Here is a 14,790-nt window from a genome sequence, read left to right as displayed (position 1 = left end):
GGTATTTTCACTTAAAAGTTAATCTCGGTCATCAAAATTGTTCTGTAAGATATCTTTGAGACATCAAAGTTACTCTTCAATGCATCAAAAGACACAATCAAAATACTTCTCATGTCCACAAAGTTATTCTCAGACATCTTCGTCCATAAAAGTTATTCTCAGAGACATCAAAGCTATTCTCTAAGACATCAGAGGTAGTTTCTAAGTCACTTTCATTCATCAAACTTATTCTCAGAGACATCTAAAGTTAATCTCAGTCATCAAAGGTAGTTTCTAAGTAACCATTCGTTCATCAGAGAAGCTTTCTACGACATCTTCATTCATCATAGTCGTTCTCTAAGTCATCAAAGTTGTTCTCTAAGATAACAAAAGTCATTCTCAGAGACATCAAAGTTATTCCCCGAGCTATCAAAGGTAATCTCTAACTCACTTTCGTTCATCAATGTTGTTCTCGAAGTCACCTTCGTTCATCAAAGAAACTCTCCTTCTTCCATCAAGTTATTCTTTAAGACATCAATGTTGTTCTCTAAGTCACCTTCGTTCATCAAAGAAACTCTCCTTCTTCCATCAAGTTATTCTTTAAGACATCAATGTTGTTCTCTAAGTCACCTTCGTTATCAAAGAAACTCTCCTTCTTCCATCAAGTTATTCTTTAAGACATCAATGTTGTTCTCTAAGTCACCTTCGTTCATCAAAGAAACTCTCCTTCTTCCATCAAGTTATTCTTTAAGACATCAATGTTGTTCTCAAAGACATCTTCAGTCATAAAAATTTCTCTCCAAATGTAACTAGTTCAGCTTTTCATATGAAACTTACACCTCTGATAAAATATATTTTTCTTAGACACTTTACCTTTAAGTGGTAAATAATAATATAAAAATAAAAATGATATATAACCGGGTTTACTTCTCCTAACTATTTATTTATTATTTATTATTCTGTATAGCGAGAAATGCATGTAAGCTGATAACTTGTGGTGTCATGTGTGTGAGGGGACGTAGCGGTCGGGTATGGTGGGCGGTATCGCCTCATTTAGCCTCAGTTAAGTGACAAACTTTACAGAGGCGAGCCGTCCAGGGGTGCGCGCGCGACATGGAAGACCTCATACCTATGTATGGTGGTGGTATGTGGTATGCCCTGGCGAAGCTCCTACGTTACTAAGTGCCTCGCTCCCTTATTTACTTGAGACACCTTTTAAGATGTAACATGTTTCCCACATTCAGTATAAGAGTGCTGAACATACTGTGTCATTGTCTTGATATGATATTAAAAGTCTATGTTTTCGCTGAGCTACTGTTGCCCACAGTCATCTCGCTAAGGTGGATCAGTGCCATACAGTGCTAATGGCATAAGGTCAACTTGACGAAACTGTAGATCCTACGTCCTAGCAATTTAAGCCGGATATTTCACTAATGGCTCAGCCCGATAGAGAAGCTGTCTATCCCCAAAGCATATTAGAGTCTTCAGTATACTGTTGCTGTTTGACTTACTGATAATAATAATAATATCACGACTAAGATTTTCCACATTAGCCCTTATATATATATATATATATATATATATATATATATATATATATATATATATATATATATATATATATATATATATATATATATATATATATATATTATATATTTTATTAAATATGACCGAAAAAGTAAGATTAATAATTCTAACACGAATTTTCTCAATCTTTCGTACATTATGCTTCACTGTTGGAGGTAAATCAAAAATCACTTCTCCAAAATTCATTTTTATTTCTAGTCTGACGCGACACGGGCGCGTTTCGTAAAACTTATTACATTTTCAAAGACTTCACAAATACACAACTGATTAGAACTTGCGTTTCCCTGATTTTATATCTACATTTGAGTGAGGTGGGAAGGGTGATGTGGCATTACATTTGAGTGAGGTGGGAAGGATGATGTGGCATTAGAGGATATTAATAGGGTATTAAAAGTATCAACACAAGACAGAACACGAAACAATGGATATTGAATAGAAGTGTTTGTAGAAAGCCTATTGGTCCATATTTCTTGATGCTTCTATATTGGAGCGGAGTCTCCACCTCAAGACTCCGCTCCAATATAGAAGCATCAAGAAATATGGACCAATAGGCTTTCTACAAACACTTCTATTCAATATCCATTGTTTCGTGTTCTGTCTTGTGTTGATACTTTTAATACCCTATTAATATCCTCTAATGCCACATCATCCTTCCCACCTCACTCAAATGTAATGCCACATCACCCTTCCCACCTCACTCAAATGTAGATATAAAATCAGGGAAACGCAAGTTCTAATCAGTTGTGTATTTGTGAAGTCTTTGAAAATGTAATAAGTTTTACGAAACGCGCCCGTGTCGCGTCAGACTAGAAATAAAAATGAATTTTGGAGAAGTGATTTTTGATTTACCTCCAACAGTGAAGCATAATGTACGAAAGATTGAGAAAATTCGTGTTAGAATTATTAATCTTACTTTTTCGGTCATATTTAATAAAATATGTCTACAGGAAAGACTGCTACCAAAATATACTAATATATTATATATATATATATATATATATATATATATATATATATATATATATATATATATATATATATATATATATATATATATATATGTGTGTGTGTGTGTGTGTTTACTCTCCTAACAGCACATGCTTGGAATTTGTATGCGGGGAACATGGCACACCTAAGGGCGAGAGAGAGAGAATGAATGAATGACACGTTAGTAGTGGGAAACGACACATAGACCGTGCGTTTTTTTTTTTCCGCGCACTGTCTACGTGTCGTGCATTTTTCGTTACCCCAGTGAGACATTGACGCACGGTCTATGAGTCGTGTGTTTTTCGTTACCCCAGTGACTTATGCACAGGCATCACCAATGGTCAATGACGTTATCCAGTCTTCAATTTTCCTGGGGGTAGGATTAAAAGGCAGGCTCCTGGCGTACCCAAATTTCGTTACCGCAGTGACCCATGCACAGGCATCGGTAATGGACAAATGACGTCATCAGCTGGCCAGTCTTCATCTTCCCTGAATAAGTTAGTTTACTGAATAGCGTATTTAAACCCATTTTCCTAATGTTTCCCATTTTCAAAGTCCATTTTATAGATAAGATCGCATAAGAAATGAAATTGCACACAATAGCTTTTGCCGGATCTCCTATTTATTTCAACTCTATGTCAACCAAAACATCAACTAACTCTATTAGATGAAGTGCAGTAGGTCTATTCCTAAATAATAACCCCTTTCTTCTCCATTTATAGGCATCAATAATGTAGCTCCATTAATATTCAAAAGGTCCTATTTATTCCCCTTACTTATCAAGAAGCTTTATATTATCTGGCAAAGGATCGTTTATTGAGCATAGGAATGAAACAAAGGGGAGCAGCACAGTGCATGAACTAATGTGCATTTTCGAGTTCGCCCCTGTTACCTGTATTTACCCAGGTCTTTTCCTTAATCTAAAACCTATCCAATTTATTCATGTTCTGTTTCATGTAGATACGTTTAATAGGTTATTAATATCCCCCTTTACTATGACCATTCAATCACACCTCTATCATGTCACCCCTATTTCTTCTTCGTCTTTTTAGAGAATGTAATTTGAGCTTTGACAATCTTTCTTGAAGGATAGTTTATTTCGCATAGGACAAAATAAAAATGAAAACCGCTATCAGTCATTTATATGAAAAAAACAGAGCCCTGGGCATTGGCGATTTCAATGCAAGTTCAGTAGTAATCCAATATTGCTGCTACCGTATGCACATCTCACATTCGCTCAAAACATACCTCCCACACCTTACTGTAGCAGATAATAAATAAAAAAAAAATACTCATTCAGTAAAAGCAAGCATCTCATGTTTTTGAAATAAGGCCTTCTGCAGTTACCTTCTTTTCTGACTTCATCATCCCTAATGCAGCGCGAGGCGCCAATGTGCTAAATGCAAGATCCAAGGAGGTTCACACATTAGTGCGAACTCTTAATCAGGCTTAATATCTCAGCTGTACTCTGTGCTTCATCAGAGTCGATATTCAGCTACATTGGCTCGTATTTTCGCTCATTGCTCATATTTTCTGTTATTCATTTCATAAACCCTAGCAAACGATCCTAACCTAACTTATTATATAACAAACAAATGAATTCTACAGACCAGTTGTTGTCATTGTTTAGCGACGTCGCTAAAAGTTTACAATAATAGTTTTAATAAATAGCTCTCATTCTAGTTTTATACACAACAGTAATTTTGAAACCCTATAGCTAGATATCGTACCATAATCCACAAGTAGTTACCACACATCTGGCAGCACAGCGGATTAGTAGCTGTGTTCATAGGCTAATCAACTGTCCTCACATCCATCAAATAGCTATCCAAATATCGCACCTCAATTCATTCATCTAGCAACTCAGCTGGATGCTAGCCACTATATTCATGGCTAATCATTTCTACACCTCAAAATAAAAAATCCTAGTTTTGCTACGCAAATCAGCTAACTTGTTTCTAAACCAACAGTCGCAAATACAAGCATACATACCTACACATACTCCACAACCTATACATTCATAGAGAATAGCCTAGTTTTTTTGCCACCATTTCCCCATCAATCAGATGTAATTTATGCCATACACAGAATTTACAGCATTTACACACCAAATATACCATTTATGCACAAAATATATTATTTACACTCAAAATATACCATCACACAAAAATATGTCATTTATAGAAAAAATATGACATTTACATACAAAATATGTCAGTTGCAAATAAAAATATACCCTATACACAATATTGCATGTACACTCAGAGTATGACATTTACACAAAGTATGGTATTTGTACAAATATATCAAAAGGCTTATGCATTTAGACAATCAAAAATGCGCTTTCACTAAAATTACACAATTTATCAAACATAATTTTCACAAAATACCCACACATTGTCTCATAAACCAAAATACACTTACACCATGAAGATCTATTTTTTCAGATTACAGAGCATACACAAAATACTCAATTTGCACACAAAAACACAGTCGCACCAGTTCCACTTCAGCAAATTAAAAACACAACTTGCATAAATGCACTATTGGTACAAAACTATTATAAAACATGGACAATTATTGCACAAATTGTGTAATTATTATACATCTCTGCACAATTATTACAAGCAAACTTGCTATATAATTTCTCAACTTGCACAATGACAATCAATACACAAAGGCATAAATAAACAATTCGTTCATATTCAATTACACAACATGCGCAATTAATACACAACTTTCACAAATATTACACATCTTTCATAATTATTACACAACTTGCACAAATACATATCTAGCACAAATACGTGCAATACATAACTACCCCAAATATGAAAATATGAAACCAGCATAAATACACGACTTGCACAAATACAATTTCAACATTTACACAATTAATACCCAACTTGCTCCAAAATATAATCAATACACAACTTGCCAAAATATGATCAATATATAACAAGCACATATTCATTAAATACACAACTACACAATTTCCACAAATACACATACAAAAACATATGCTATTAATACACAACTTGCACAAAACAATACACAATTTATAGAAATATAATCAATACATAATTGCATTAATCATACAACTTATGCAAAATACATAATCTACATAATTAATACACAAGTATATTAATTGTGCTATATATGTACAAATACAAACACAACCAACTAGGTCAAACAATACACAATTTGCATGAATTTTTTCTAGGTTTATTTAGGACATTAATTATAATATGATGAGTTTAACCAACTCCCCAAAGTCTGAATTTCACATATAAAAATGGTACATATGACTTCCTATGAGCTCAATATAAAACACATTCATTTTCCATTAATATTTCAACATTATTAATGCTAAACTATTCATCTAACATATGTCCATTGTTTTTAATATCTTATTAATACCCCCCTTGTTACATCCTCTCCAATCAGGCCACCCATATTTATTTGTTCTAGCCTTAGTTATGTTAGGGCAGGTGGGGTTAGGTGAAGTCAGTATTTTCTATGATAGTTTTAAGCAAATTTGCTATATCTTATCAAAATGCATCCTATTAAAACCTAAATTCATCTAAATCTGTCAAAAAATATACTTATAATACACAAATTTGACTAAATTCAACCCAGTAAAAGCTAAACTAACTAAATATGAGCATCCCATATCCCCACATACTAGCCTATGTCGTCTCTGTCCATACAATACATGAGTTGACCATATAGCTCGAACCCCAAATAGGAAAATTTACACTATTTCATAAATATGCTAGTTCATTTCCCCTAAGATATTATATATATCCTTCCCTACACGACCTCACCTAACCTAACCTAGCATATCCAAACCTAGATTTAGTTAAAGTTGGTGAAATTTAAGCTATGCCACTTAAATTCGACCTTGTTTTAGGCAATTTCTACCAAATATACCCAAATGTTGTGTATCATAGCACTGCCAAAGCCCATTTTTACCCACTTTTCTCCTATTCCATACTACCCTTACACTATCTCACCTAACCCAACCTAGCATATCCAAACCTGGATTTGGTTAAAGTTGGCGAAATTTCAGATATGCCACTTGAATTCGACCTAATTTAAGACAATTCCCACCAATATATCCAAATGTTGTGTATCATAGCATCGCCAAAGCCCATTTTACCTACATTTTCTCATATTCCATCCTATTCTATGCAACCTTACCTAACCTATCCTAGCATATCCAAACCTAGATTCGGTTAAAGTCAGCGAAATTTAAGTTATCCCACATAAATTTGACCTAATTTAAGACAATTTCCACCAAATATAACCAATAATGTTTTGTAACATAGCACGGCCAAAGCTTATTTTAGCTAAGTTTTTCACCTATCCCAACCTGCCCTAGACAACCCTACCCAGCCTCACCTGGCATATCCAAAGTTAGATTTGATTAAAGTTGGCGAAATTTATGCCTGTCCCACTTAAATTCAACCTAATTTAAGCCAATTTCCACCAAATTTACCCAAATGTTTTGTATCTTAGCATAGCCAAAGTTCATTTCACCCAAGTTTTCACCTATTCCATCTTACCCTACACTACCTTACCTAACCTGACCTAGCGTATCCCAAGCTAGATTTGATTAAAGTTCGTGAAATTTATGCTTACTCACCTAAATTTAACCTAATTTAAGAAAATTTCTACCAAACATACTCAAAATGTTTTGTTACATAGCTCAGCCAAAGACCATTTTACCCAAGTTAACTAAGATGGAGTCTCGGAGCAGAAGGGGGGTGAGGTGGGGGTGAGGCAGCGTCCCTGGTGACCTGGCTTAAGTCAGTGTTGCCGCCTCAAAAATCGAGCTGCTCTACTATCTACTAAATTCCTGGCTGAAAACCTACCTGATTATATACGTCTTCACTCCTTCCTTCCTTAAACATACAATTTAGGAGTGCACATAACCTATTCTTTAAAAGGGCAACGTCAAGATGGAACTTTACATACACAATTACAAATGACAACATTTTTAATCTCTACCCCTGAGCACTGAGGTGTTATGTCCTAGCCCGGCTAGAAAGTTCATTCTTTCAGTAACTAACGTGCGGGCGCGTTTATACAATCAAATTTATGAAGAATACATGATTATGAACAGTTTGGCTGTTACAGTGGCCTGTCTGGCTTCAGTCATGTTCTGTATTTCGGCTTTCCTAGAAGAGCAGTCCGGCGAGACCGTGGTGTGGGCGTCTCCACATAGACAAGTTGCAATTCAGCTTGGCAGTTTCTGTAGTGGGAAGCAAGCAGAAGAAGAGACTTCAGAGGCAGTCTCGACCACTGACGGATGTAACCGTTTCAGCGTTTATCTGCACTCGCTGTGGTTGGGATGCCATTCTTGGGTTGGACTTAACAGCCACAGCAGACATTGCCCCCAAGCAGACACCCATTGCACATTTCAATAACCCCACGGGATTGACGAATGTCTACTACATGGTTTCCTGCACAGATACTGCATCTCTGACCTGGCTGTTGCATTTCTGGACGTAGTGAGTGCATTGGTAACACCTGAAGCATTGACATAGGCGGCAGTATCGTTCCCTGGGGATCTGATGGGGTGTGCAGGCCACGCCAAAACATTTAAGGTCGTTGTCAGCCGCGAGAGTGGCCTCTGCTGGAGACTTGAGGGTGGGTCTCAGGTTTCCATCCTGCTGGATGAGGTTTGTTGAAACAGCAGTCAATGACTGGTTCTGAAGGTTGATGATGTGGATGATATAGGCTATCGTTCTTTCTGCGATAAGAACGCTCACTCGGTAGACGATGTGCTACTTACCGCCTCATAGTGGTGGGGTGGCACGAGGATCAGATTTTCTGGTTCTAATGCCTCGATTGTTGTGGGATTGAACAGGCCTTGGAGTGTTGCAGCACTGATGAACAGAATCTGGAGTTCATTTTCCTCCATGATTACGTCGATGAAAACATCAGAGTTTGCCGTCAAGAGGACCAGAATCTCGGCCTTGGTGAAGGTTCCTAGGAACCAAACCTTGATTCAGTGGAACATGGTGCTATTTAACTGGCACCAGGAGTGAAGGAGTCCTCTTCATCGGGTCAGTGCCGATGGAGGATAGCTTTCTATCTGGATAGTGCTCTGATCGCCAATTCACATTACTGAAGAAGGCCTTCCGTCTCCTCCCGGTATAAAACGCCAGGATGGGAGTGGGGCTGACATTCTAAGAGTGAAGCGCTGTTGTTGTAGTTGTTACAGATTCAGCTACTGGGAACAAAAAGTTCCAAGTAGCCTGGCTATGGTGATCCCGTAGTGGACTTACCTGGCACAGGAGCGGGGCTGAAACTTTTTTCGAGCAAGTTGTGGAGGCGAGAGTGTGAAGCGCTTCGTGAGAAGTTATATATAACTGACCGCTCCCCCCCCCCACACCTTATTTCGTCGCCTTGCTTTAATGTAGTCAGGTGAAGATCGACAAATCACGAGCCTGTACAGGCGATGAGTCACAATAACGTGGCTTATGCTGACCAGACCACACACTAGAAAGTGAAGGCACGCCGACGTTTCGGTCTGTCCTGGACCATTCTCAAGTAGATTGTGTTGAGGAAGTCGACTGCCTTCCTCGCTAAGTAGGTAGTTATAATTTGTAACTACAATATATAAATATAGGTCTAGTTTGTACAGGTCACTGCTAACATTAAAAATATTAGGACATTGGTTAATTTGGGCTGACTTAATTAAATTGCGTTCATCATTACCCCTGCACTTAGCAGTATGTTTTGGCTCTCTCTAATTAATATTATGACTATATAAACTGGCATGTATCTTATCTTGAGATAATTTTGGGGCTTAGCGTTCTTGCGGACCGGTCCTCGACCAGGCCTCATTGTTTTATACACCCCACCAGGAAGCAGCCCGTAGCAGCTGTCTAACTCTCAGGTACCTATTTACTGCTAGGTGAACAGATACATCAGGGCGAAGGAAACTCTGCCCATTTGTTTCTGCCTCCACCGACGATCGAACCCGGATCCTCGGAACTACGAATCCGAAGCGCTGTCCATTCAGCTGTCTGTCGTCCTTACATCCACTTATTCATGAGCCATTTATCAGCTTACAAATTCTTCACATACTGTCAATGTCTCACTCCATTTCACTATTTTAAGTACTTTCACATTTCTTGATCTATATTTTTCATAGATTTCACAAGCTAATCATAAAACCTTAAAATTACTATATACACGCGTATTTTCATCATAGATACTATTGCTAACTATAGTCCCTTGAACAAGATGGCAAGAGAGGCAGCCAAATAATAAACTCTCATAGCTGATGGAACAAGTTCTAGTTAAGTGAGTAAGGGGGTGTAAGAAACCACCCCCGTCGATGACCTATTTGACCATGTTATGTGGATATAAAAAAATCCATGGATTAATACATGTAGCTTCTCTTCTGGGGAAGAAAGATGGTATCTCTAAATCATTATCAATTAACATGGGATCAAAATAATTCTTAGCATACAACAGAACAACTGCCGGCCAAGCAATATTAATATGAAATATTGTTGCATCTTTGGTGAAGCAACTTTTGCTTTGGTCACAGACAATAAAACAGCTACAAATATTTGAAGCAATTCCCATTGAGTAAAACAATCTTCCTAACATCTAATGGGAAGAAAGGAAGTAGAGCGATAAGGAGGTGGCTGAGGAGTCTTGCTGGGGGTCGGTGGAGGATATCTTGTGACTAAAATCTGGATGATGCGGTTGGACACACCAACCACCAGAGCAAACAATTGCATTTGGCAACCATTGGAGTTGAGCACTGGATCAGCCTCGTTGGCACTGATGATGCCAAATGGCTACCCTTCCCGGGTAGCTCATCATGCGCAGTTTTGCTATGGCGCGCTTAATATTATCTATGATTTAATTAATATCCCGGTTTATAGGAACTAAAGATTATCAGGAATTAGAGAATTCATTTGTCTTATTTGACAATATTCATATTCTCATTTCATAATAATTTAATGAACGTTGTTCAATATGAGAGTGTACTGGATATATATTCAGTAGTATGTGAATGCGCTGGAATAGCAATTGGTATTTGCAAGAATTATTACCAGCTAATAAACAATACTATATAAACGAAAATAAATGTATTATCTGCTTTAGTTCACGAAGTATATTCATGCAAGAGCGTTGTTAAATAATACTCATTAAAGAATATGAAATTAGGAGAATTTAATATAATTCTTATTAATGTAAATATTTTCCCTTTCGTCATGTGATCTGATGCAACATTTTACTAGAATTTCTGGGGAAATGAGGCGTTATTATGAGTTAGTTAAATCATGTTATTTTCACTACTCTACTGGTTAGTAGTGTTAGTAAAATTATATTACACATTACAAGAATAGTTTCTGAAGGTACTGAATATTAGTAATAAAGTGTTGAATATTTCCAACACTACTATCATACTCCCCAAAGCTAAACCGGAAATTAGAAATTCAATTGTGTTACTCTAAACAGCGAGCTAAACTTTCCCCAGTTCTTGAGCACTTGAATATGAATCTAGTGGTTAAAAAATAATATGAATAAGCTCATTTTAGTCAGGAACTCACCCCTGTCTTCAGCAGAGTGAGTGAGCGAGTGAATGAGTGAGTGAGTTTTATTTTCGATCCCTTGTACCAATTGGGTGTGAAGCTTTAACAAACTAGTAAATCTTTGAGTTCACACTTATATACATTGTGTGATTATATTGGGCCCAACAATCCAATGCATTGCATTTACATGCTTACAATGCATAGCAATTGCATTGCAAAGTCAACGATGCTGTTTTCGGCCTCAGTGTAGCATTCTTCCAATAAATGTTCCTGCCGAGACTGAAGCAGGTGCTGGGGCTTTTCCTGGATGAGGAACAGGGGCCAGTGTCATCGTTGGTGCTGCCCATCCTCACCAACCCGTACTCTTAAAAATAACGTCGCTTTTCGCTCGTATGCGGGCTACGGCCAAAAATGGACGTAATTTTCAATGATCTGCTCACAAAAGTGATGTACTGCCCCATTGTCTATTTGAGTCCTCTGGCTTACTCAGAAAAGTTAGGTGAGGAAACTTTCAATTAACATTTTTTATGACGTTTTGAAACTAAAAGGAGAATTTCCTGTCCACCTAAACTACCAGCGGACCCTTAACTTACTGTTTTGGAAAAAAAATCAAAATATATTTTAATTTTTTTTTAATTTTCAAGTTAGGTCCATATTTGTCCATGCAGGCAAACGGCCAAGTCAGCGGTAATTTGTAAGAGGACAAGTTGGGCCATCTTCAACACATTGTGGGTCTTGCCACTCTTCATGCTCTCCAGGATCATTAACACCATATGGTTTCAAGGTACAGCTGATAATGTATATCGCCAGTGCCAAGGACGTCCCCACCTGATCTGCAGCATCAGTAAACTTGTAGCCAATATTCTCATCTCCATCTTTGTCCAGTTTCTTTTTCTCATACAAGCTAGCTTGATGAAGCTGGTGCCTCTGGTGGGTGTAGATTTGATCCTAAACGGTATTCACCTGTGTATGCTTAATGCACTATGCCTTTCAGTACAGATGGTTCAACATCTATACAAGAGATTGAGTTTCATCGAAGAGAACTGGCCATACTTAATGGGGTTTGGCCTTCCCCTTGCACTTATCACAATGTATCAATCTTCAATGTACATTAGTGGATGTCTCTTTGCTGTGTCACTTCCTGTTATCATCATCAGTGCCAACGAGGCTGATCCAGTGCTCAACTCCAATGGTTGCCAAATGCAATTGTTTTCTTTGGTGGTTGGTGAGTTGAACCGCATCATCCAGATTTTAGTCACAAGATATCCTCCACCGACCCCCAGCAAGACTCCTTAGCCATCTCCTTATCGCTCTACTTCCTTTCTTCCCATTAGATGTTAGGAAGATTGTTTTACTCAATGGGAATTGCTTCAGATATTTGTAGCTGTTTTATTGTCTGTGACTAAAGCAAAAGTTGCTTCACCAAAGATGCAACAATATTTCATATTAATATTGCTTGGCCGGCAGTTGTTCTGTTATATACTAAGAATTATTTTGACCCCATGTTAATTGATAATGATTTAGAGATACCATCTCTCTTCCCCAGATGTGAAGCTACATGTATTAAACACCCTGGATTTTTTTTATATCCACATAACTTGATCAAATAGGTCATCGACGGGGGTGGTTTCTTACACCCCCTTACTCACTCAACTAGAACTTGTTCCATCAGCTATGAGAGTTTATTATTTGGCTGCCTCTCTTGCCATCTTGTTCAAGGGACTATAGTTAGCAATAGTATCTATGATGAAAATACGCGAGTATATAGTAATTTTAAGGTTTTATGATTAGCTTGTGAAATCTATGAAAAATATAGATCAAGAAATGTGAATGTACTTAAAATAGTGAAATGGAGTGAGACATTGACAGTATGTGAAGAATTTGTAAGCTGATAAATGGCTCGTGAATAAGTGGATGTAAGGACGCCAGACAGCTGAATGGACAGCGCTTCGGATTCGTAGTTCCGAGGATCCGGGTTCGATCGTCGGTGGAGGCGGAAACAAATGGGCAGAGTTTCCTTCGCCTTGATGTATAATAATACATAATCTGTTCACCTAGCAGTAAATAGGTACCTGGGAGTTAGACAGCTGCTACGGGCTGCTTCCTGGTGGGGTGTATAAAACAATGAGGCCTGATCGAGGACCGGTCCGCAAGGACGCTAAGCCCCAAAATTATCTCAAGATAAGATACATGCCAGTTTATATAGTCATAATATTAATTAGAGAGAGCCAAAACATATTGCTAAGTGCAGGGGTAATAATGAACGCAATTTAATTAAGTCAGCCCAAATTAACCAATGTCCTAATATTTTTAATGTTAGCATTGACCTGTACAAACTAGACCTATATTTATATATTGTAGTTAAAAATTATAACTACCTACTTAGCGAGGAAGTCAGTCGACTTCCTCAACACAATCTACTTGAGAATGGTCCAGGACAGACCGAAACGTCGGCGTGCCTTCACTTTCTAGTGTGTGGTCTGGTCAGCATAAGCCACGTTATTGTGACTCATCGCCTGTACAGGCTCGTGATTTGTCGATCTTCACCTGACTACATTAAAGCAACGCGACGAAATAAGGTGTGAGGGGGGGGGGGCCGGTCAGTTATATATAACTAATCTCGAAGCGCTTCACACTCTCGCCTCCACAACTTGCTCGAAAAAAGTTTCAGCCCCGCTCCTGTGCCAGGTAAGTCCACTACGGGCTCACCATAGCCAGGCTACTTGGAACTTTTTGTTCCCAGTAGCTGAATCTGTAACAACTACAACAACAGCGCTTCACTCTTAGAATGTCAGCCCTACTCCCGTCCTGGCGTTTTATACCAGGAGGAGACGGAAGGCCTTCTTCAGTAATGTGAATTGGCGATCAGAGCACTATCCAGATAGAAAGCTATCCTCCATCGGCACTGACCCGATGAAGAGGACTCCTTCACTCCTGGTGCCAGTTAAATAGCACCATGTTCCATTGAATCAAGGTTTGGTTCCTAGGAACCTTCACCAAGGCCGAGATTCTGGTCCTCTTGACGGCAAACTCTGATGTTTTCATCGACGTAATAATGGAGGAAAATGAACTCCAGATTCTGTTCATCAGTGCTGCAACACTCCAAGGCCTGTTCAATCCCACAACAATCGAGGCATTAGAACCAGAAAACCTGATCCTCGTGCCACCCCACCACTATGAGGCGGTAAGTAGCACATCGTCTACCGAGTGAGCGTTCTTATCGCGGAAAGAACGATAGCCTATATCTTCCACAGCATGAACCTTCAGAACCAGTCATTGACTGCCGTTTCAGCAAACCTCATCCAGCAGGATGGAAACCTGAGACCCACCCTCAAGTCTCCAGCAGAGGCCACTCTCGCGGCTGACAACGACCTCAAATGTTTTGGTGTGGCCTGCACACCTAATCAGATCTCCAGGCAACGTTACTGCCGCCTATGTCAATGCTTCAGGTGTTACCAATGCACTCACTACGTCCAGAAATGCAACAGCCAGGTCAGAGATGCAGTATCTGTGCAGGAAACCATGTAGTAGACATCCGTCAATCCCGTGGGGTTATTGAAATGTGCAATGGGTGTCTGCTTGGGGGCAATGTCTGCTGTGGCTGTTAAGTCCAACCCAAGAACGGCATCCCAACCACAGCGAGTGCAGATAAACGCTGAAACGGTTG

Source organism: Procambarus clarkii, chromosome 12 (assembly GCF_040958095.1).
Source record: "Procambarus clarkii isolate CNS0578487 chromosome 12, FALCON_Pclarkii_2.0, whole genome shotgun sequence".
Lineage (NCBI taxonomy): Eukaryota > Metazoa > Arthropoda > Malacostraca > Decapoda > Cambaridae > Procambarus > Procambarus clarkii.
The sequence above is the reverse complement of the archived record's forward strand: the minus strand, read 5'-3'. Positions refer to the sequence as shown.